The sequence below is a fragment of the Pan troglodytes genome, chromosome 15 (assembly GCF_028858775.2).
Source record: "Pan troglodytes isolate AG18354 chromosome 15, NHGRI_mPanTro3-v2.0_pri, whole genome shotgun sequence".
NCBI lineage: Eukaryota > Metazoa > Chordata > Mammalia > Primates > Hominidae > Pan > Pan troglodytes.
In genome coordinates, this window is record NC_072413.2 from 24,150,703 (window position 1) to 24,176,226 (window position 25,524).

Below are 25,524 nucleotides of genomic sequence, written 5' to 3' on the forward strand. Positions count from 1 at the left end.
GTTTAATGAGTTTTTTCTCTGTAGCTTTTACATCTTTATAGTAGGTCATAAAGAACCTCTAACAGAAAATGAACCAATAGTAGCTATATTTTATTTCATGTTTCTATAATGCCCCTGGTCACAACCATGTCTGTTTCCTGTCCTTTTCTTTCAATAAAGGCTTACAACTTGGGATCAAATCATGTGTCCACATTTGCTGCATAGAACATAGTATCAATGCATTGGTGCAAAAGCCATTCTGCCCAAACTCCTGTACACACCACTCATTCAACAATATTTCTAGACTCTACTGTGGGCTTAATGCAGTGCTTTGGAGACTATAAAGAGGCACACTGAAATAATCCCTACCCTTAAAAGAAGAGATAATTTTTTGTTTTCTAAAGTATTTTCACATTAATTACCTCATTTGATTTCCTATAACAACCAAGAGAAGCAAGGAGAATAATTGTTACTACAGACATCTTCCAAACGAGAAACCTGAGCCTAGAAATTGAAGTCACACTACCAGTTATGCCAAGACCTCTACAAAAGACCTAGGACTTTGATTATACCATTGAATAGCTTCTCCTTTCTACAGCATAGAGAGCCAAGCATCTTGAGTGGTGAGTTGCTTCTCAAGCTGCACAAAAATATTATAAATATTTCTCACTTATAGAATCTATAACAGGTCATACATTATAGGTATTTTAGACCTAAATGGAACCATTCAGTTCCCAAGGTTTGTAGTTTCTAGCTCTGCTAAGCGTCAAACAACAATCTATTATTTGAAGATCAGCAATGATAATTCTCAAAGCTGGAGAGTTTAGAAGATAACTACGGTTATATATTCCCTCATTCACCTTCCTACTTTTTTGGTCCTACCTCATTTCATTATCCTTACTGCAATAGCCTTTTATAATTATCTGTCTTTCAATCTCCCCTCCCACACACCTATCCATTTACATTCTGTTGCCCGGTAAGCCTTTCTAGAGTATAATTATATTTCAGTAATTAAGCTTTGCAGAACACTTGGAATGTTCCCCATAGCCTACTGTATTAAGTTGAAACTCCTTAGCCCCTTCATAAACTGACCACAATTTACCTTTCCATCCTTTGCTTAGCCTGCAATGCAGATCTACAACTTCCTGCTTTCTGTTCACTTTCCTCCCTTTCCCACTTTGATGCTTTTCTTGCTATTTTTTCTGCCTAGAATATTTACCTTCATCCAGACCCTTTTCCATGCTATTTTTAGCATAAATAACAATAAAATCTTTCTTTATTATAAGCCTCCCCTGAGGCTCCAAATAGGGATAAATATAACTTACTTTGAACACACACACAACTTTATTTCTTCCCTGGTATTTATGAAAATAGCACAGGTTTACAGACAAAACAGACAGGCAGATGGAATTAAGTTTAAATCCTGACCTGGTCAAACTTGGGCAAATTATTTAACTTCTCCAAGTATTCATTTTCTTATCTAGAAAAGCTTTGCATGTTTTTTGTAAGGATTGATGGTTATCCACATACATGCTTTTAGTCAATTCCTAGCATATATTAAGACTCAATGAATGTCAGCTCTTATTTTTAGATTGTTTTGCATTATATTTATATCTGTGTATATTATACAAACATCAGTATATTGTCTGCTTTCTGTGAGGGCTGCAACTATGGTTGCTATTTTCATTTTTCATCTTTGTATCCATGTAGCTCTTGAGAGCAAAACCAAGTTTATTGGCAGTGATTATTAGTCCCACTGCACACCTATTTATCATAGCCGAATTACGGACAATATCCATATCAGTGAATTGCAAATCCCTAGTAATCCTTAGTAGCAATACCATAAAATACACTGTCCTTTCAGTTCCAGAATAGCAAAATCAGTTGGGTCAACTTGTAAGTCTTCTAATTATAGTTTCTTAGTTAAAATTTGGTCAGATAGGAAATCATCTAGGAAAGCCTAAAATGCAATTAATATAGCTGAGGAAGTCAGCCATTTAGATAGCATTGGCAGCTATAAAGATAGAATGGGACTAGAAAATTGTTTGCTCTATTTCTCCAGGATATTACTAGGTCTGCTTTTATGTCAGTCCAGGCTGTGCCAACCATGGAGAACATGAAGTGGTAAACCAAAAAGGTTGTAAAGTTGACTGCACCCAAAGTAAATTGGATAAGTTCCATCACAAATGTGCTTTTAGTTGGATTGAAAAGAAATGGAATGTCATGAAGACTTATGGAGGGGATTAGATGATGTCATCATAGCCCTCTCTGCTGAGGGTCTATAGGTCATACGTAATAATTATAGATAATTATATTTATATATGTATATACACACATATGACCATTAAAGGAATAATATAATTACCAATTTCTTCTCAGCTTTAAAATTGGTATACCTAACAGAAAAACATACCTTTTGGACTAAAGTATCTGAGAAAAAAGGCACTATCTATCTCTGTTTTTAAGTGAGGGCAAATTTTTTTTTAACATATAATGTGTTGGTGAAAGGACTTTGTGGGCACTTATACATCTAGAATTTGTTTTAAAGTGAAGTGGGAATTAATTAAACCTTCCTATTTGGGGATGAGAGTGGCATTTAAAAGCCTCTAAAATATTTACAATCATTTATTCACTTTGTCATTCTCAAATACTTATGGCTAATTCTAGTTATTGTGTGAATCATAGACTAAGGTTATAAATCCAGGGCCAGAAATACTTGCTACGAGGCTATTAATGTAACCGAGGTAAGAGGTAACGACAGTCAGATTTGTGGTAAGGGCACAGGGTGGGGCAAAATATGAAGTAGCTGGGCCATGTGATTGTGCCTCAAGCATAAAGGATTCTCAAATTTTGGCTGCTGCCTTTGTAATTTGTATCAGAGATCTGTGCCTCAAAATACATATAAACTAATGTGGAATTATGTTCATACCCTTCCTCTAATCCAAGAGAGAGCTAAAAGCGATAGGAATATCAAAACGAGAGGGAACTCAAGCACTCTACCATGTTTCCTCGCCCTTACTGATACTCACATAGGCCTGAAATTAGAGAGAGAGAAGCAAAGACTCAGGATTCATTCAGGTAAAAAATAAAATGAACGGGAGTTGATATGTGCTTAGACATGGGACAGAGGGGGAGAAAGTGAAATATAAGAATCTAACAAATTTCTGGCTTTGGTAACTGGATGGACTATGGCACCATTTGTGGAAATGGAGAGCAGAGGAGGAAGAGCAGATTTTGGCGCTGATATTTTATATTTACTTTTGGACACGTTAAAAGTTAAAATAGGGCAGGAAAATACACATATCCTGAAGGCCATTAGGCTTTTTGAGTCTGAAGCTTAGGAAGAAGTTGTTGCTGGATTAAGGAGTCATCAATGAATGTTGAATTATATTTTCTACAGGAAAATTGTTTAACTCAACAAGAGGACAGAACCCTCAGTAAAATAAACATTTGATCTTCAGGCAGAGAAAAGAATGCCTTAAGAGGAAATGACCAGGGAAATGGGGAATAAGGAGTGACCGAGATCGCGAGAATGAAGTATGTTCAAAAGGAGGAGGTCACTACAGTGCTAAATGTTGCTGAGCTTTCAAGTAAGTTAAGTTCAATAAGGTTTCCATTTGCTTTGCTTTAAAAAAAAAAAATGTCCGTAGACGACTTTAAAAGAAGAAGCATCAGTGGCGTGAGGGGCCTGGAGTCTGGCTTTCTGTATGATGACAAACATCTTATATAATTTTCCATAGTTAAGAAGCTTGGCTATGGAGGGGAGCATAAAGGATTTGAATGAGAAGAAAGTTTTTCAATTTCTTTATCCCTCTGTTTCTAATATATTGTATGTTCTTTTATTTATGGGTTCACTGATAAAGGAATTGCTTAGTTTGTACTGGCAAGTAAGAACTATATATATAGTTGGCATAGTTCTAGTTTTGACATTTCACACTAGGTACCCAATGACTAAGAACAGAGAAGTTTTTGTATTAACTTTGTGTTGACGTCATAGAATAAAATAATCAATTTTTTTTCTTTTTACTGTACTATATTCAGCAAGTCTAGTCATTGGAATTTGCCCCCACATACCTTCAGACAATGAAGAGATTCTTTAATAGATTTCCATATTAAAGGTAATAGATATTTTATGCTCTTCAGAAAATAAAATGAGAATAAACATGTTAGCAATAAAAATTGTTAATGGTTTTAATTATAATTTTTCAGTTTTTAAAAATAGGTGTTGGAAGAAATTTTAGTAAATTCTATTAAATAGTGTACCACGTCTCACCTTTATAGTAACTTCCATGATCCTGGGTGTAGAATTATATGATGTATGCTGCTTAATGGAAAACTGTTGTTTTTTTTTCTTCAGAGCATGAAATAGATTTCATCAATATGAAGAAATACATACAAATCAATTCTCTTGGTCTGTAAGCTACAACTAGAATTATGTGAAGTACTTTAGAAACTGCTTACTTTTTCATACCACAAATAAAATACTGTGAGAACCAACTGTTTGGCTTGTGACCTCATTGTATTAATGCTATATAAATGAAAAACTACTTATAGGTGTCAGTTATCACAATAATAATATTTAATATCTATATAGGGATTTACAACTTATGAAAAAGTTAGACATCTGATATCTCAAGTAAGCCTCAGAATGATCCTATGAATTAGTCAAGGCAAGTATAATTATTGTCATTTGACGAAAAGGAAACCGAAGTTCAGTATTATTGTGTGGTTAGTCCAACTGCACTGGGTTTAGTGAGTGACAGACTTGGAAGTGTTTAGGAACAGTGAAGCAAAATAAATTTTTCTCTTGAATTGTTTCTAACTAACTATTTGGGAAGACCAGCCATGTGAAACCTTAAAGAACACTATAGGACTGTATACAATCAAGTGCTAAATGAGCTTCACTTTATACAAATCCAACTTAACAGGTATGACAACCTGTAAGGTCACTTCCTTAGTAGTGCTATAATTACTGGTTTCTAATGCCTTCCACTAACAGATATTTCTTTTTTAAAGAAAAAGACAAAAGTTTCCAGTATCATAATCAGATTATTTGAATCTTGTTACATCTGAAAACATCTATACTATGCAGGAACAAAGCAAAACTTGGGCCTATGATGTCAAATGGAGAATTGAATCAGAGCCAATATGTGTGTTCATTCCTAAAGCCAGAGTATTTGAAAAGTCTTAAAAATATGTTTTTATAAAAAGCCTCATAATTTTTTTTAAATTTACTAACCTCTCATTTCCAAGATGCTTCTTTATCCATTCTAGAGACATCTTATATATTTTTAAAAGGCTTACATTTATTGATGGTTTAATCCAAACAGTATTTAGGATGACATGGCCATAGGATCATATCCAAAGCTTATTCATGCTAACCATATTTTATTAAGGCTTATCTCTTAATTAAATAGGAGATTATAGACTATGGTAGTAGGTTATTTGATGAGGCCATGCACTAGATTTTAAAATATGGATTAGCAGACAAGTCAGTCACAAGTAGTGGTAATACAAATAAGAAAACAAAACACAAGATACTAAAAAATCAGCAACACAAGATGTTTTGAGCTCCCTCTGCCTTTTTGTTCTGAAGGTTTACTTAAATTAATGAAATGCTGCTATGTGGACTTCAGTTTTTCTCAGGGATAATACAACTAGGCCTAGGCTACGTGGGATATGCTACCTCTGCTCTGTAAAACCAATCCAGTTTTGCTATCAGACTCCTCTTTTGTTTTTACAAACTTTTATAAATAGCCATCCCTATTGTCATCTAGATTATTTATGTCTGGCCTCCATGTTCCCTGAGCAGCCTTCTGATCTGTGGAAGGTCTCTCTGTAGCTTAAAGAGCAAAAGCTATTGAGGCAGAAAAGCAAAATGGCATGAGATTAGCGAGAGCAGAGTTTCCTTCCCTTTGTTCACCATGTCACTTGGGCTGATGACTTGACAAGACATCACAAAACAGTACCTGGACAGGAATCAACAATGAGAAGATAAGAGTGGTAAAGGTAAATGGAGCTGAAGAGAACAGAAGCACAAATACATTCAGCAGTGTAGCTGAGAAAAGTCCATTTAATATATATTCACCATCAGGTTGGTGATGGGTTTATAAAGTCAATGACAAATGGTCTCCTCATTGGCTTACTTCTAATTAGACGTATGCCTTAAATATGGTGTCATTTTACAAAATATGAGGGTCCTGAAGTTATAGTCAAAACCTGAGCTGTGTGCTCTTAAAAATTCTTCAAAGGCCATGCTCTTGTCTTCATAATCAATCAAAGAATTTGAATCTCTCTTGGTCCTGTGTTCTAAGAACGCAACCAAATAAAGGAATTTCAAACATGTATTGGGTAACATGCTAAATGTTTTAGGAGTTTGTGAGGAAGGTGAGATGTGAGAGAAGTACAAGTCATTGCTCCTGCTATTAAGGGAGAAATAAAACATGATTCAACCAGAGTTGAAAGGAAGATAACTTTAACAGGAGACCGGAGAAACACAGAAGGTACATTTTGTGTTGGAGGAGCTGGAAATGCCTTTTGGAAAAAGTGGGATGTGACTCAGGTCTTAGTACATGAATAGGATTTTCTTAAACATTGGTGAACAGAGAAAACTTTCCAGTTACATGGAAATAGGTGAATGAATCATGACGTGTGGAATACTCATACTGTGTGGGAGGTCAGCTGGTAGAACTTTGAGTAGATTAAAAAAAAATTCAGTAATAAACATTTTAATAATTATGATTACATTTGAGCACTGATAACAGAAGCTTTATATACTTCATTATAGACCCCCACAAGAACCGTGCAAATAGGGATTATTAACCCTTTTTTTGTCCCTATGTGTTTTTTCTATTAAGTATGCATGACTCAGAGAGGTTAAATAAATGAATCAACATCCTGTAGTAAGTGACATAATAAGGATTTGCATGCAGGTCAAGCTGATTGACCTAGGGGAGCCTACTTCAGTTCTTCCTGCTGCCTCCCCCTATTATACAAAAACAGTCTCCTGAGCTATCACAGAATTTCAGTGACTCTAGCCCCTAAAATTCAGAGCCAGTAACATAATGATGTAAAAGCAGAATAAGGCTTGAGATGAATTCCACCTTTGTTTTTGTTAAAATGGGGCTTCAGTGGAAGAAAGAAATCTAGAAATGCAGTTTCCTTTATTGTGGGCCAAGATAAGTGTAATTCCAAGAGCATGTGCCCTGTCAGAAAACAAATTAGGATGAGTTAAGAATACTCCCAATAGTATTAGGGTGCAAACCCGAATCATCTCCAATCACTTCACGCAGAGACTGCACAGGGTCTTTGATTATGGTCACACGGTTAAATGTCAAGAGACCAGTTGCCCTAAACCTCATTAACCTCCACCATTTCCTATCTTTTACACACAGTAGATGTCTACATTAGTCTTCATTTTCAGATTTTCTGTTCCCAGACTTCATAAAAGAAGAATTTGCAAATAAGTTTTTATCATCATTAACAATACTATCGCTAAAGGGCATATGTGAAGTTTTATGATGGTTTAGCACATTAATATTTTACAATCAGGCTTTAACATGCTTTTATCTTTTTTACACAAGATTAATATCCTGCCTGAATTAGTTTTATTACATGCATTTGCAATTTTTACTAAGCTGATTTTCCTGCACTAGAATTTGTTTTTTTCCTACAACTTTTTCATTCTCATTTGTAGGACTTAATACATTTTATCCATCTTAATTTTTTTTTCACAGTAATGCAAGGATTTTCCTGTTGCGCTGCCATTTGCAATGCCGTCCCATTAGTTAATCACACCATTCGGTGTTAAATCTTTTATTCCACACAACATTTACAGTTTTGTTATCTCCGAAGCCTATACGATTGCTGTCATGCCCATGAAGGTTAAGTAAGAATATAGATTTAGCAAATAACTAATTTGATAAATACCGGCGATCAAATCAGGTAATTTAGGGTTATATTTTTACTTTAAGGAAGATTACGACTTTCATCAGAGGAATGCAAAAAGTAACACATTATTTCATATTTAGAACCACCCTAAAATACTAGAAAATATTTCAAAGGTGTTCAAAATAAATTAAAATCTTGAAGTTAGTGCTTTTTATTCTGAAAAGTCTGATTTGCACTCTTACACCTTTCCAATCTCTAATTTATTGAATAGTAGAGTGTAGACATAGCCTCGCTCCTGGCTTGTTTTAGTATATCAGAATGTGGAAATCAAAGTTTGGAGCCTCAATTGGACCTGAAAATATACACTTGATTGAAGCCTAGCTTAGCCTAAGCAACACTTAAGGATAATAGACAAGGTATAAAAGCTTATGAGTCAAATAACAAACAATAGCAGGAAACGATACCTACACAATAAAGGAATTGGAGAGACATCGACGCAAATTTGATCTTGAAAAAGAAATCAAACAGTATGTTCATATCTATCTTATCCCCAACAGCTACTGCGATCTCTTATACTGGCCTCTGAAGCAATGCCTCCAAACACATATCCCTACAGCAAAATTTTCCATGCTGTGTTCTGGTATTACTGGGCCACCCGCCAAATGGTTGGGGAGACAAATTAATATTCATAATGATAGTTTTAATGATTAAAAATTATATAACATCCCTCACCCTCAAAGGGAACTTATTGTATGACTGAAACCTCTCAGTGCCTTGATCCAGAGGCCCAAGTCTTCATCATTTTTTGCAGGCCAATGAATTAGTTACTTTGACAGTGAACAAGAATAATTTCAGATGGCAATTAAATTATGCACACATAGACAAAGGGGTGAGTGAGGCTACAGGTCAACTCCATACACGATGTTTTCTATTGTCTCAATTTTCCCTCTTATTCTTAAGTGATTAATTAGTTTAACCCAATTGGCCTTAGGTTAAACTTAGTTAACATCCCTCTGCCTTCATTTTTTATTTTTATTTTTTATTATTATTATTTTTGCTGGAACTGTTTAAGCAGAACAAGATAAATAGAATTCCAGCTAGCAAAATCTTTACTTCTCAACTCCATTCTTCCCACTGACTAATCTTAAAACAAGAAAACTAGTCCATATAATCAAGGTTGAAAAGAACCTGTATACTGCAGAAATCATCTATCATCATACTCCCCCATCCAAAGAGAGCATGGCAATCAGAGGCAGAATAATTTGATTGGCTGGAAAACCTACATCAATAATCTTCTCTGTTCTATAAAATAAAACAAAGTGTGCTGAAAATATGATAGGAGGAAAAAATTTTATAACAAAATTCCACTTTTAAGTAGGATTTCAGCAAGTATTCTGCATGACATGCGATAGGTGGGATCTGCAAAAATGCACATAAAACAGAAAACTTACTTGTGGGAAACCAAATATTTTTGAAGATGGAGTTGACAAGAATCAAGCTCCAAGATTTTCACCCAGATAGAGAAAGCAGGACCATGTATCTGAGTTATAAAAAACAGAAACCTTTGTTCTTTTCATAAAACAGGAAGAAGAAATCCCCATGGCAGTTGGTATGTGTATTAGCTGCTTCTTGTGTGCTACAGAAACAGATGCCATTTTCTTGAGGTATAGAATAACTACTCACTGAACCCCATTAGGATAGCTGAATGCCTCTCCATGCATACTAACTACTTTGCTCACAAACAAGATGGTGGATGAGAGGCATAATTAATATGATGTGGACTGAGAGAAAACACTGTGGGGAGTTTTGAATTGTGGCAAGGCAGATAAGGTAACTCCTAAGTGCCAATTCAATTACTATTAGAATTCATCTGCTACTCTCCACTCCACTTCATATTTAATTATTTCAATAAAGAAGTGTGAGTGATTTTTATCATTTCTATTCAATTCCCCAATGCACTTATTTCTTCCCTGGACACATTTATTCTACTATATTCTCTGCTGCTTTTGTGTATAGATTTGGAAAATGAACTCAAAAGACCAGAGAGCTGAGGATAGTTGGTATCCGATGTCTCTTCCCTGTAGATTTAAGGGGAAAAAAAGGGAAAAAAAAATGTTTTGCCAGTTGTGGTTGATTTTTTTCAAAATGTAGAAACTATTTAACCAGAGCAGCCCAGGCTTTTGTTTCTCAACTCTGTTTGGAACCCTGTGCATTTGCTTGTAGAAAGTCAGACTTTGCTTATCAGTGGTTTTTCCAAGCTTCTGTTTTGAACACTGTGTTAATTCTAGCCACTTCCATTAATTTTTTTTGAAAAAAAAAACAAAAGGAAAAACAAGAAATCAAACATTCAGCAGCACCTTACCTCTGAAAGTCTAATTATCTCTATGCATATATTATCTGCTTATTCTCAGACTCCCCATGAAATGATGGGGTACAGAAGCTATTAATTTCCTGCTGATAATTCTGGGTGTTGGCAGACAGGGAGTGAGTCTTTGTCAACAAGGGGCTTCTCATCTAAATCTGCTGGTACCTGGAGGGCAAAGTGGAGATACCATATAGCCTTATTCTATGGTTTTCAACTACTCCATAATCATCATAGAGTATTTGACTTTCAAAATTGTCTTCCTCTCTGAATTCTTGGTCTATGAAATTTGCAATTAAGTAGTTCTAACTTTGTAATTCGTTCTACAAAGACTCAAAACAGCCTTTTCTGCCTTTAGTCTCTAGAGTCAGCAGTAATGCAACCAAAATTGGTGAAAATGCACTCTCTCTCTCTTAAATATCAAATGATAAATTCAGAACCTTGAGAAAGGACCCCAAATGCACCCCCTTCTGTAAAGCTAAAGCTGACACTAACAATTCATATACCACTGAAGATCAGAGCAATCATTGAGCCATTCTTTGTGTTGCTAGAAAGAGTAGATGAGATTTAAAAGAGATCTTTTCTCCAGGGATATGAAACATGGCTTGGGAGTCAGACCACCTTGGCTCAAATCTCGACTCTTCCACTTACTGAGGATACAAATGTGGATTGAATAAACTAAGGATTAGTGCTATTGTACAAAAACATACAGAAAAGTAACTGGCATGTAGTAAGTGTTAAAAATAATTGGCTGCTATTATTGTTGTTGGGGTTCAGAAACAAACCAAAATATGGCACTTTGACATGCTGAACCGAGGAAACCTCAAGGTCTCCCTGACTGCCCCTCCACACCACCCTGCCACCCTGTCTCTTAGTCTTCTGCCTCTCAGGAAGCACAGGATGAAGTCATTCTCTGAAGTGCCCTCATCTGTCTAAAATCTTGACCCACCAAGGAAAACAGTTACCTCTGGTTCCTTCCCCGAGTATTCATTAATTAAACTCATATAACAGGAAGAAAGACTAATCTATCAACACACCTGGACAGACTTGTTGCAAACCACTGTCTGCTCTTCGAGCCCAACAGACTTTGTCCCAGGCAATTGTATGTTCTTTAAGCCCATTCACTTTCCCAAAACATCATTTATTATACTTCTAAAATCATCTACATTTCCACATCTCCCTTTCCTCTAAGAAGAAGGGTATATGTAACTACTCAACGGGTTTTTCCTGCTTGTGGCACAAACAAAATCAACTCACCAAGACCATGTCATTGCATGCAGAAAAGAGTTTAATTGACACGAGACCACCCACACCACATGGGAGACAGAGTCATTACTCAAAATGATCTTCCCAAAGGCTTGGAGGTTAGGGATTTTTCAAAGATAGTTTGGTGGGCAGGGAGCTAGGGTAGGAGGCATACTGACTGGTTGAGTTGGAGGTGAAATAATAGGGAAATTAAGCTGTCCTCCTGTGCTGAGTCAGTTTCTGGGTAGGGGCCGCAGGACTGGTTAGAGGGCCCAGATGGGGTTATCCCTTGTCAGAAATGAAAGAAAACCTGTAAGTACATCTCTAAAAGTCAATCTTGTGTTCTACAATAGTGATGATGTTATCTGCTCAAGTAACTGGGGAAGTTGTAAGTAAATCTTACGAACTACAGAATAATGGCTGGTAATTATTTAGAATTCAAGACCCTCTCATCCTCCTTAGTTTCATTAGTTTTATAAGAACAGTTTAGTTTTGGGGAAGGGCTATTATCATTTAAACTGTAAACTACATTTCTCCGAAAGTTAGCTTGGCTTACACCCAGGAATAAGCAAAGACAGCCACCCTCTGAGGCTAGAAGCAAGATGGAGTCACCCATGTCAGATATCTCTTACTGTCATAATTTTGCAAAGGTGGTTTCATATATGAGCATCTGTACCCCACTGGCTGAGGGGTGATTACTCTGTAATTTCTCCCTAGGACCCTCCTGTGCACATTAACAAACCTGTATGACTTTTCTCCTATTAATCTTTTGTCAGTTGTGATTTTCAATAAACCTTCAGAGGATGAAGGGGAAGTTTTCCTTTAGGTTCTACATTGTTTACAAAGGTTGTCTATTGATGACTTGTTTTCCCTTTATGGGCTGCCCTCTATGTCCATTTCATCCTATGAAATGCATTCGGGCTTGAGGAGGCAAACACACAGTGGACATGTTTTACATCTCCCATGCTTTATTTATTCTACCCATGTCCTCATTCTTGGCTCTGGTTGGGGAATGTATCATATATATATATATATATATATATATATGTATCATATATATATGATGTATCATATATATGTATATATATGTATCATATATATGTATATATATGTATCATATATATGTATATATATGTATCATATATATGTATATATATGTATCATATATATGTATATATATGTATCACATATATATGTTCCCAAAATCACATATATATATGTGATTTTGGGAATATAGATGGAAATTATCTGGAGCTAGAAATTCCTCCAACTCAATCACCCCTTGATATCACCAATAGTAAGAATGAAGATGGACACAAAGATATCTTGATAGAGACACATAAGTGTTTTGGTGAATCAATATTGCTAGTTCTGCTGAGAAATGGTAAAATATGATTTAATTGTCCTGAAACCCCCAGCAACTTATGAATCCACATCTGTCTTTGCTTGTGCTCCTGTGGATCCTCTTTCTCTTCTTCCCTCTCTGGAAGGCCTTATTAGAAAAGAAAACCCAGAGTGGTTATGTCCCTGCCATGGCAATACTCAGTCTTCCCAGGTGAGATGAAATTCCACAAAAGATGCCCTCTGAAAGCCAGAATCTTGATCCTATTGGTCAGAGTTCTTCAGTCAGTCCAAGTATGTACACACAAAAATATTGCTAAATGATACTCTAACTTGACATTGTGTAAATATGACAAAAATAATGTTCTAAAAATGGCTGAACTATCCATCTTAAAGAAAAATATATAGACTTCAACAGATATATTTATAGAAAATCTAATTTGAAAGATAGTGTATCCTTAAATAAAACTCCAAATTCCTCACAGTAAAAAAAAAAAAAAAGGACAATAACTTTTAATCAATGAGACTAAGAAAATAATTGTCCAATCTGAATCCTCATCTCTGAAATATATGCATTTTGTTTCTTTCTACATAAGCTGATCTGCATTTGCCATTTGGTGGCTTGGGATCATCGATACCAAGCCTTGATCTTTTCTAAAGCATTTACCAAAAGTAGAGTTGTAAGGTTTGAATAATTAGATTTCCAGGAACACTTTTCTTCCACCCTTAAGAGAGATTGTGTTTAACTTGAATGCTTTAAGACTGCATGCACATTTTCTGTACATTCATCTATTTTCTCCACAACAAAGCTATTGAAACTGCCTTTGCAAGAATTATAACAATGAGAAAATTATGACAGTGAAAGGGATCTGATGTAGCCAACCCCCATCTTGCCTTTATTCTCCAAACTGCCCTTAATAATTCCTGGGCCTGGGTCAAGCTAACTTTAGGAGACATTTAGTTTATAGTTTAAATGATAATTGTTCTTCCCATAAACTAAACCATATTTGTTTAGTTAATAAAAGACCATCAGGTTAGGAGGATGAGAGGAACCTGAATTCTGCTAATGTGCAGACATAAAAGATTACCAGATATTATTTCGGAGGTCCCAAGATATGCAACTTCTCCAATTACTCCTGCAGATAACATCACTACCATAAAACGTAAGATTGGCCTTTGAGATGTCTTTTCAGGTTTCCATGTTTCTGACCCATGGATGGGTGGACAACCAGTGACTCCATGTGGACCCACCAAGGGGTTCTGCAGCCCCATGCAGAGAAGCAGATTCCCTGGCCTGCCAAACTTTCCTTGAAACACCCTAGCCTCCAAATTTTCATGGAGATTGATTTGAGTAATAACCATCTCCCACATGGCACAGCCAGCCTTGTGTCAATTAAAGTCTCTTTACTGCAATGCCATGGTCTCAGTGAACTGGTTTTGTTTGTGCAGTGGGCTGGAAGAACCCCTCAGGCAGTTACACTATGAATATCTCAAGAAAGAGGCTTTTTCTACTAACTTTGTGTCATCATTTTTATCACAGTCCCTGGCACATAGGGCTCTATAAGAATTTATTAAATGAGTGAATGAATAAAAACAGTCAGACTTACAAATTTTCCATGTGTTTTTCCCAGTGGCCCAATGAAGGGGTATGCCAAAGAAACTTCTCCAATTCCAATCCAGACTTGATTCTCAAAAGGCCTTTTCAACTAGGCCTAAGATTTCCCAGCTACTATTGGTTTCTCTCTATTACCTACCAAAAGTCACTTGACAATATTCCAAAGAAGAAAACACTACCTCCTCATCTAGAAGGGAGAATCTTTATCAAAATCAAAAGATCCATTTCTCCCCATTTTATGAGGGGCTACTCAATACCAGCACAGTGATCAAATGGTGGAAGATGTCCTAAAATACTTTCCGGTAACAGGGTAGTAAAACTGTCTTGAATGACTGATAAAGGAATGAAAGTTTTAAAATCTTTACTCATTCATCAATCCTACATTTTAGAGTGTCCCATTTTATTGTACTGATTAATCATATATGCTCAGAAGAAGTTGGCAAAGGCTATCAAAAGCCAACCAGTATAACTTGAATGCCAACTTCACAAAATAATCAGGCTCTGGTGGGATATGTCATAAAATATGCCAAGATGGGTCATTCTAACGCACTCTTGAAAGAATTATACATATTCATTCTCCTCGTTTAGCACCTGAATGACAACAGACAGGTGAAAGCATCAGAACCAATGCATCAAACCAGACAGTTACCATTGTGAACAAAATATAAAAAGAGAATGACGGGGCTGAAAAATGGTTAAGTCTTCTACTCAGACATTGCACGCATTGCTCTCTTTTGATAGGGAAATGAAGCTTGCTGAGGGAGAGAGACCTATGTCTTATTGTCATTCCTGCTTACAGTTTGGTGGCAAATTGACTTGAAATATATATTTCTTAATAGAATTCACCATAACTTTTTAGTTTGTTTGTTTTAGAGACGTGGTTAGGATAGAAAAACCGTCAATCTAAACTAAATGCTTTCCTTAAATATCTAAGATTGTCTTTGAGCAATGGAGGGCCCTATTAATCACTAATGAACTGCTAAATGCCACCTTCGGCTGAAATAATGATAGGTAAAATTATACCGTGACACACTGAGTGACAAAAAACAGCCCCTTTACCTAGTTTCCTGGTGTGATATTGGACTACAAGGCATTGTTTTTAAAAAATGAAATAAATATCTAATAGAATCTGGTAGAATCAGATCTATTTCACTGTATGTATATGTATGTGTTGTATGTATATGTTCTTCACCTAGTTTTGACAGTTGTCTATAATCTATCAGGCCACTAACACTAACCTCCACCTGTTTACCTGTCAGATCTCAATGAAGAGAACCCTGTTTTCTGTAATTAAGATAACCCTACTCATTCTGGAACTATGTAATTTTACACAGATAAGTTAAGCAAAAATAGTAATTCAAACTCTGGAAAGTGTTAATATTTTCAGAGACCTACAAGTATTCTCTTAATTGCTCTATATAGCTTTCAGGAATTGGACGAAGTGAGAAAGGATCCAACTTCCCAATAGTACTTTTGGACCATAAAATAAAGGGTGGAAGAGTTGGTTGCCTCTTTGAGTGGAGTTTGCAGAGGTCATTCTTAGGCCTTCACAAAGAGTATCAGTGCTGATAAATTAAGGAGAATGTTCTAGACTCCCCTGAGTAACGTGAGCTCCTGCCCTTGGCTAGTTTTTGCCCTACTTAGCCTTCACCCAAAGATGCCCTAGGGAGTCTGCCTCGTGTATTTCATTCCTGGAATTCTGGTATCTGTAGTATTCCTGGAATTCTTGAATCCTCTAGGAATGGCTTCCTGGCCAGGGCTTCAAACTTCTCTCCTTCCGTGGGTCCTGGATTTCTTATTCATCTATGGCCTTTTGTATTCTCGTTTTACCTAGCTAATGTCTAGAATAGATGGCTTGCCTCACAGAGACAACACTAACACTGATTTGATGATCAAAGCAAGGAAATCAAACAGCAGACTAAATTGGTAAGTCTAAGAATAATCTCTGCACTTCAGTGAAAAAATTTCTCAAAGAAAAAAAATCTGTGTTGCATAGATTAAGAAAAGTTTTTTGTAGATATTTAACTTTAGCCTTTTATTTTTTAGCTTTCAGTGTTTCCTTATGGTCTAACCACATTTTACCTCAAGTAAATTTTTTTCTTTCCCTCTTTCTGTTAATTTGAAGATATTTAAAGGATGGCAATAGAAAATTCTGAAGTTATAACTGTCGCCTATAAACTGCCTGGGCTACTTAATTCCCCCCTGAGTTTCTCACCTTTATTTTTTTTCTGCTTTTTTTTTCTCCAGTTATTATGGCTCCTTTTAAATATCATTTAATTCTAAAAGCACAAATATTTTGAAACTACATGGCCTGCTGCCTAAGTTGAGACAGTGAACAAAATCCTCAGCCTCTCAAAATATCTACAAATTTTCACACACAGTATTTAAGGGAAGCATTTAGTTTCCTATCCTTGGGAAGGAAAATGGTTAATGTGAAACCTCCTCCCATGTGCCACTGCAAAGCCGTGGAGGAGTCTAAGACTTAGGATTCTCCTGCAACCCTTCCCCAAGAGGAGAGGTTCAGAGAAGAATGAGGAAAGTTCTATCATAGCACTTCCTGGTTTTATCAGTCTCCTATTGAGGTCTGAACCAACTCAGTAACTCAGTCTTTCTGCTGGGCAGCCCGTAATTGTGCAGCAGGTGCATAACCACAGGTGGCTTTCAACATTTCTTCTTGTATTCAACTAGAAGTCTTATTACAGTGGAAGCAGCTGAGAGAAGTAGAAGATGGCAAATAAGAGAACACATTGAGTGGAGACTTGTCTATGATTCTGCAGCTCTTTCCTATCTTCATTTTCTGCTGCCCTTGTGCCAACAAATGTTTCTGCCCTGTCTTGTCTTTTTCATCTCCTTGCTTGTAACTCTAGCCTTAAAAGGATAGACCACTTTATTTGTCTCTTGGCAAGCTATCATTAATTCATTCATTTAATAAATATTTGTTAAGTATCTATTTTTATCATGTATTATTTTCAATGTTGCAGAAATAGCAAGGAAAAATAGACAAAGTTCCTGTTCTGTAACATATATTTTAGTGGTAAAAGATAGAAAAAAGGCAAAGATAGATTTGTTGAATCTTGCATTACATCCATATGTTGCATTTTTAATTACTGTTATTGTAATTTTCAATTACATAATTTTCATTTGACTCTTTTTAATAGATTCCCCATCTTGTCATCTATATTCTTAGACATGTTTATCATGTTTATTTAAAAGTCTGTATTTAGTAACTGCAAAATATGGATGTCTTGTAGATCTCTTTTTACTGTTGCTTTTATTCTTTTTTTGTGTGTGTGTCATTTGGCAGTGTCTCTTGGTATGTATGTAACTTTTGACTAAATGATAATTACTGTGTGTGAAAATTTGTAGAGATATTTCGAGAGTCTGAAGGATTTTGTTCTCTATCAAAGATTTATCTTTTTGCTTTGTTTTTGGTTTTGACAAGTCTTTAAACCAGGGATAAAACAGATTAACCCAATCTATGATTGAGCTGATGAGAGCTAGATGTCAATGCTATAAAAGCTGATACATTTTCTGATTTGCTCTGACTCACAAGATGCTCCGTGGTTCTCTTACTCTCACTCTCATAACAGGTACCCTCTAGGAATCCCAACTAAAAGCCCAAGCATCCCGCTTTGACAGTGCCCAACTCCAAGTTTCATCTCTCAAGCTCTAGGAGACTGAACAAAGGTCTGGAAGCTTTTTAGCTGTTCAGCCACCATTTACAAATGAGTAAACTGCTGGAAGGGAAAAAACAGAACTGAATATTAGGCTCCCCTCTCTGTTAGTCTCTTCTTTTCAGGATTTCTTTGAGATTTTGGACTCCCTAGTCCTTGCTGACTTTCCATTTTGTTTCCAGTGTATTCAAATAGATTCCTCTTAGTTCTATCCAGCTTGTATAATTCTTAGATGAGGAAAGGCTGGTCTTTACAAACTAATTTGTCATAGCCAGAAATATAAGTTCCTTACTGTAAGATTTTAATCTTTTTATGTAGCCAAGGTTCATTTTATCATCATAAGGGCCTGGTAGTTTTATCCTATTCTCTGGCTAATGACTATAGCTCTCTCCATGAACACTCATAAATAAAGGCTATTATACTAAGGGACAACTAGGTGTGGATGGATCATCTATCTTCACCACTGAAATAAAAATGCAGAGTGCTTACACTACTGAATAGGCATTGGGAACAACTTCAAATGAAGATAACAGTTTATTTTAGCTTCTAGAGTCCTACAAATATTTCCAGACTATGAAAACTGAACATTTTTTAACACTTCAAGTGATTTTATGACTTCTGAAAAATGACTACAGATCAACAATTTTGTTACCATAGAGATTTCAAATACTAAAATATACTCTTCTTTTTTTGCCTGACGGTAATGTCAAATAAGACTCAGGACTGGTTAGTAAACCTTTCACAGTGTTCCAATATCTGTGTAACTTAGCCGATTCACCGTGAGATTGACGTTAACTTATCCTCCCTGGCATGAACATGATTTATCATTTGAAACACACACATACACACACACATACTTTTTCAGTTTCTGTTTCCAAATTTTGAATAGCTATTATATTTAGTGATCCTCTTAAATCTATTTCAAATACCCAAATAGGAAACATTTTGAGCTACAGAGAATCCTAGTTGAACTATCAACTAGAAGTACATTTCCACTGAAATGCGAAATTTGTATTTCAAAAATTAGAATTCTCTATTTTGGGTCATTTACTTTTCAGAGGTAAGTGATAATTATTAGAGCTCTTCACAGTCTCCTGGCATAAGAGTTTGAGTTACCTGACTACAGTAGATACTGTTGAGGGTACTCACAAGCCTGACAACTACCCCTCTCCCCCCAAGAAAGAACTGAGCAAGAGGTAAGTGGTACAGGGTGTCATGGCATTAAACAATTGGATTATCCAACTCCATTATCCAACTCAATTGCTATGACTAAATAAAATGTAGTATGGAAAATGAAATCCTGCAGGGTTACCAGGAGTTTATATTTTACAGCACTTAAACGTTTGGAAATAAACTACTTTTTGTACTGATAAACAGGCCTAACACCAGGTTGGAGATCCAGTACACAGTGGTGGATAAAGCCATAATATCCTTCCAATCTCTGTAAGGCACCCTGCAAAGTGTTGGGTTTAGGGTGGGGAAGAAGAAAGAGAACCTTAAATTCTACTGATAAGAACAGACCAAATAAATTTAAAATTAAATAAAAACTCAAGAGGCCAGTATAACCACAGATGATGTTTCAAAATACAGCAGATAGATACATTAAAAGAAGTATTTCAGGAAGTAGAGGTAGGGGTAGGAAATGAAATGAGTACTGGGGTACTCAGGAACTAGGGTTAGGGGTAGAAAATGAAAACGAGTAAAAAAAAAAAAAAAAGGAAATGCTTCACTAGCAAAAGAGGGATTTTAAATAATGTAAAAGAAGGAAGTTTAAATGCTATTTTTAAAAGCATTTTTCAAATGCTGCTTTCCATTAGGAAGCCCTAAAATGAGCCACGAAGACAACAGAAAAATTGGGCGGACCTGAGAATGGGTATCTGGCCCTCCAGCCTCCACTTCAATTGTTGGACTTATGTTCGCATTTTAAACTTTATAAGATTGTGTAGAAACAAAGGGGGAGTTCCATGACTCTCTCACTCTTGCCCTTGCTCTCTCACTTGTCCATCTCTATCTTTATTTGTATTCAAATCTATATGTACATATAAAATTGGAATCAGAACTTTATTTGTAAAAGCCCTGCTTTTTGTTTGACAGTTCTCTTTCCACTACTCCCTGCCGTCAATTTTGAGTAATTTAGTACTGAGTGACCTTTCTCAGATCTGTTACAAAGGCCTCTGTCTCTCTCAACCTCTTTCTTCTCTCTCCCCTCCCCAGCTCTCTATCTACACACACACACACACACACACACACATCTCCCTATGTCTACTCACTTATCCATCTACCTATCTATCCTTATTTCTATCTCTAATCTCTCTCATTCTCTCTCCGTCTCCCCCCTACACACACACTCGCACACATACACACATCTCCCTGTCTCTGTCTGGTTGGTGCATCATCTATCCATCTATCTATCATCTATCTCTCTCTCCCCTCCTCTCTTCTGTCCCCCCCCACTCTCTCTCTCTGCATACACACACACACACACACACACACACACCTCCCTATGTCTACCTACCTATCCATCTACCTATCCTTATTTCTATCTCTAATCTCTCTCTCTCTATCTCTAATCTATCACTCTTTCTATACCACTGTAGCTATCTACCTCTATCCATACATCTAAAGAAAGCATGCCTTGAAAAATATATGTATAAATTTATTAGATTTATTATATATAATAAACTACTAGTCTGCTCCTTCTTCTGTAGTTGAAAGAACCCAGAGCTCAGAGGGTTGAAGCACTTCTCCAATTTGTTTAGTTAAAATCCAAATAGAAACTTCCACTTCTCCCATCAGTCACTTTGAGTAACATCTACCACTCTTCAGCGCTCCTCACATGTCCCTCTTACAAAGGCAGACAGTGACATCTCTATTCTGCTATCTAGTCTCAGACTTCAGTGACTCTTTATTCAGTGCCCACTCTTTCATGTATTAATCATTTCCAGAAGGTTCTGAAAGGAGGTGTGCATGTTTGTCAGAAACTCAGTATATGTATACGTAGGAAACTTCAAAGTAACTGGATTAATTCCTCCTTTAACTCAAACATCCATTCTGATGAAATAGTGGACATTTTCAAGTAGTTGAAGTACCAAAGCTTAGTGGGAATAATAGTCTGACTAGAATTTATAAATATTTTATTGAACCAAATATTTGATATAATTACAAAATGAATAAATGCATTACAGATTTTAAAGTGAAAATGTTTATACTATATATTAAAATAGGTTGCCTTTCTAATATAAATTATTTAGAGATAAAATAACACATTCCTAAGATAACACACTAAATACTATATAAGATAAAGGAAATTTAATGAGTCATTCAGGTAGAAAATAAAACAATATTAATCTTTTTTAAAGTGTGAGATTAAAATGAAAGTGGGTTTAAAATGTCATTATTCAGTTATGAAAGTATTTTTGTGCAGATTGTTCTAGCTGTGGATAAACCTCTTACTTTACACTGGGAAGGAATCAACTTTTACAAGAGTTGATAGAACAATGAGAAGACAGTTATTACTGTAGTTCAGAGTTTAGCAAAATTTTTCTGTAAAAGGCCAGGTAGTATGTTTTCAGCTTTGCAGGGTGCACTACTTAATTTTGCTATAATTGTAATAGTAATTGCAATGCAAAAGGCAACATGTAAAGGCAGCCATAGGCAATGTGTAAGTAATTGGGCATGGATTTGTTCTAATACAACCTTACTTATAATATGGCCAATGGGCCAGATTTGTCCTGTTGGTCATAGTTCTCCAACCCCTGCTCTAGCTCTAAGTATTTTCTCTTGAATCCACTTTTAAATAATCCCCTCATAACTTGCATGAGATATTTTTTTGAAAAACCTTTTAAACTCAGTGAAATATGAATTTTGTAAAAAAAAAAAATCCAGTTTTCTTCATTTTCTTTAGATTTAGCTTAAGTAGATGGAAATTCTATTGCAGAATTGCCTGTATCAATTTCCATACTTGTTTGGAAAGCCTTCAAATTCAAGAAAGAATTATTCTTCCAATAGAAGTTTATTGTAATGCAAATATACACGAACATATCTATCTAAGCTTTTAATCTATGTGAAGGACTGTGTTTTACCATATTTCTAATGAGTAATTGATTTTGACTTTAAGATATAACTAAGTGTGTTTTCACATTTTATTTAAACACCTAAATAACAGCTTTTGTGGCAGAAATAGAAAGCTGAGTACCAAAGATTTGTGATCCCATTTCATGGTGTAGAATTGTTGCTTGGAAGCAGCCCCTAGATTCCCTTAAACTAGATGGGACCGTGTGACTAGTTCTCACTGCTTTGTGCCAATTCCAGGTGAGAAATTTTAAGAAGTGAGTGTGATTTCTCCATTCTCTTCTAATCAGCAGGCTGAATATCACCTGAAAAGGAGACCTGACAAGAACACCCCTACTGTCAAATGAGTTTTACTTGACTAAAAAATAAACTTCTATCAGGTTAGGTCACTAAGACTCAGGCTTTAATTGTTGGAGTAACTAGCATTGCTCAAACTAATAAAATTCTAAACAACAAAAAAATTCTGATATTTTTGGTGATGTATTACTGTATATTTTAGTATTTAAAAATGCACATTCTATTTGAAATGCTAAAATCCTGGAAATACATGTTATAATCACTAGACTTGTTCTCCAATGTAATTTACCTCTTGCCAATAATTGAGGTAGTTTAATAAAGAATAGATTCAGAATAGGTAGAAAAATGTAAGAAGGAAATTTTACAAAAAAGGAAACTGAGCAAAAGTGTAGAAACTTTACATTTAAGTATGCTTGACATTATAAACAAGCTTAATATTATATTTAAACATAAAACATCATTGCTTAATGTATGTGGAATGGTTTAGAGATGACAGTTGACTACATATATAAAGAAGCTAAATAAAATATCACAACTTAAGAATAGATAATTTCTCTGTAGAAAAAGAACTGGGAGTCTTTTTTTAAAATTTATTATTATTATACTTTAAGTTTTAGGGTACATGTGCACAATGTGCAGGTTAGTTACATATGTATACATGTGCCATGCTGGTGCGCTGCACCCACTAACTCGTCATTTAGCATTAGGTATATCTCCTAAAGCTATCCCTCCCCACTCCCCCCACCCCACAACAGTCCCCAGAGTGTGATGTTCCCCTTCCTGTGTCCATGTGTTCTCATTGTTCAATTCCCACCTATGAGTGAGAACATGCGGTGTTTGGTTTTTTGTTCTTGCTATAGTTTACTAAGAATGATGATTTCCACTTTGAACTTTGCTTCGTTAAATGGAGCTAACTAGTTCCACAGACTAATTTAACTCCTGTGAATCCTTTTCCCTATGCCCAGTACCAGGATAATCTGTAAAGCCCAGTTTGAATGTTTAGCCCAGCTATGTAAACACATACAGAAACTGGCGTCTGTATCCTGAGTGCCTAGAATGGCATGTTCATCTTGTTTTTTTTACCCTAAAATAGTATTTGAAACAAAGAGAATGCCCTGGTTATAATATAAAAAACTCGGAGAAGGTAGCTCAGCAAAGGAATGAGAATATATTTCCCTCTGAATTACATGTTTTCTCCCTTGACTACCTGTGATGCCAACTGATGGTACAAGGAACATTAGGAATCCTAGAATTTTCCCTTGAGTGGAGCATAAGAAGTAACTGGCTTTACTACTCTCTTCTTGAAGTTTCTAGGAGGCATTTTGCCAGACAGGCTCCCAGTGTTGCCAAAAATATAAAAGTGAAAGAAACCGGTAGGAGTTGTTTTTGATTTAAGGATTGAGGAAACATAAGAAGATAAGTAAGCCCAAAATGAACTGGGAAAACGAAGATTAAGTACTAAGTCCTGATCTAATAGAGATTTTTAAAACACCATGAATGGAGATACTCCATTTCTCTCTTAAATTCTCTTTCATTTCATTAACATCACTTATCTTAATAAGCCATTGTAAAGCCACTATTCAAATAGGTCTGGGCCACATTCTTCTCCTATTACTATTTTTCTTAGTTATGTCGACGTTAAGAGTTCTGCCGTCTCCTTAAGTGGTCAAAACCAGTAGGGTCTTCTATAAAATTATGAATCTTGTTAACTTGTACATTAAGAAATTATTTTCAGTTCTAGAATGGCAAGAAACTATTATGATCATACAGACAATGAAGAATTGTTGAAGATCTTTTAGGGCAGGAATGTGCTCAAAGTAGTATTTTGGAAAAATTACCAAAGATCTGTTTTGAACAGGAAAAAAAAATGAAGGTGGAGAAAGTGGTTAAAATAGCATGCAGGTAATAAATCAGTAACAATAAACATGCAAAGGGCATAGTGAATATATAAGAATCATTTTAAAAAAGGGTAATATTTGTTTTAAAACAGGGTAAATTGTATGTAAAAATGGAATACCCAGCTGAAGGTGTTCAACAGACAACTGAAAATTCAGGATCTCAGCTTATCAAAGACATTAGGTCTGAAGATACTAATTTGGAAGATAACATGGTAATTGCATTCAAAATGATCTAATGTGCCCTTCAGCTTGACTAAACATTAGACAGTTTTATTCTGGTCTAAATACTCTGACCTCAACCCTCCCCCAACCCGCCCCCCACCCCCCCTTTTTTTTTAGAGCACTTACTTTAGAAAATGCAATTGTAAATTCCCCTTCTGCCCCTTTGAGATGTAACTTTTCTCCCAACCTCTTGCCAGTTTTACAACTGAGAAATGGCTTTTTCAATGATTTGGGAGCCATCCCTTTGAAATGTAACCATCCAGAAAGACAGAGACATTATCTCTCAATCTCTGTGGGAAAGTAGGAGCCTAACTTTAATAAATACCAATTAGCAAACAATAATGGCCTAATCACATTGACCACTCTCCCTCTTCACATCTTCCAGCACTTTTCCACTAGCTCATCCCAGAGCTTAAACCTCTCCCACCTTTTGTTTTAGTGGATTTGAGTTCAATCTCTCTCTCCTATTATAATAGTCTTAAATAAAGCCTGTTTAACTTGTCTAGTGCAGTTTTTCTTTGACATAATCATTGGAGCCATAAAAGTATTGGAAATATTCAAGAAAGTGAGAAAGAAAAAAAAGGCCAGTTAAGTATCCTGAAGAAACTCAGCCTTTTAATTACAGGACTAGAAAAGGAAATGAAAATGTAGAAAGAAAACCCAATATGTGTAACATAGAATTCAAAAGCCAAGAGAATTTCAGGAAGGGAGATGTCAACAGCATCAGTTCTGCATATGGGAAAACAATTATTAAAAAACTGTGAGAAAAAGTAATTGGGTAAAATGAGTAGGAGATAAGGATTGATATTTATTCTAACATCTTTATTAAGTGTGTACCATGTGTTAGGCAATTTCAAAGCTTGGGTCTTAGAGATAAGACAAACTAGGTCCCAGCTCTCGTACAACTTAAAATTGAGTTGGAAGAGAAAA

General features: G+C 35.7%; 2 long non-coding RNA genes across 2 annotated transcripts in view; one reads left to right on the forward strand and one right to left on the reverse strand.

Annotated features, from left to right (window-relative positions):
• The window catches only part of LOC107968126 (uncharacterized), a 107,833-nt gene extending 103,357 nt beyond the window's left edge, over window positions 1-4,476 (forward strand). The window contains exons 2-3 of the long non-coding RNA XR_001709058.3: window positions 3,380-3,569; window positions 4,337-4,476. This is a non-coding gene — a long non-coding RNA (uncharacterized LOC107968126). The remainder of the gene's footprint in view (window positions 1-3,379; window positions 3,570-4,336) is intronic.
• LOC134808279 (uncharacterized) overlaps window positions 1-25,524 on the reverse strand; it is a 304,981-nt gene that overhangs the window by 40,548 nt on the left and 238,909 nt on the right. The window lies entirely within an intron of this gene.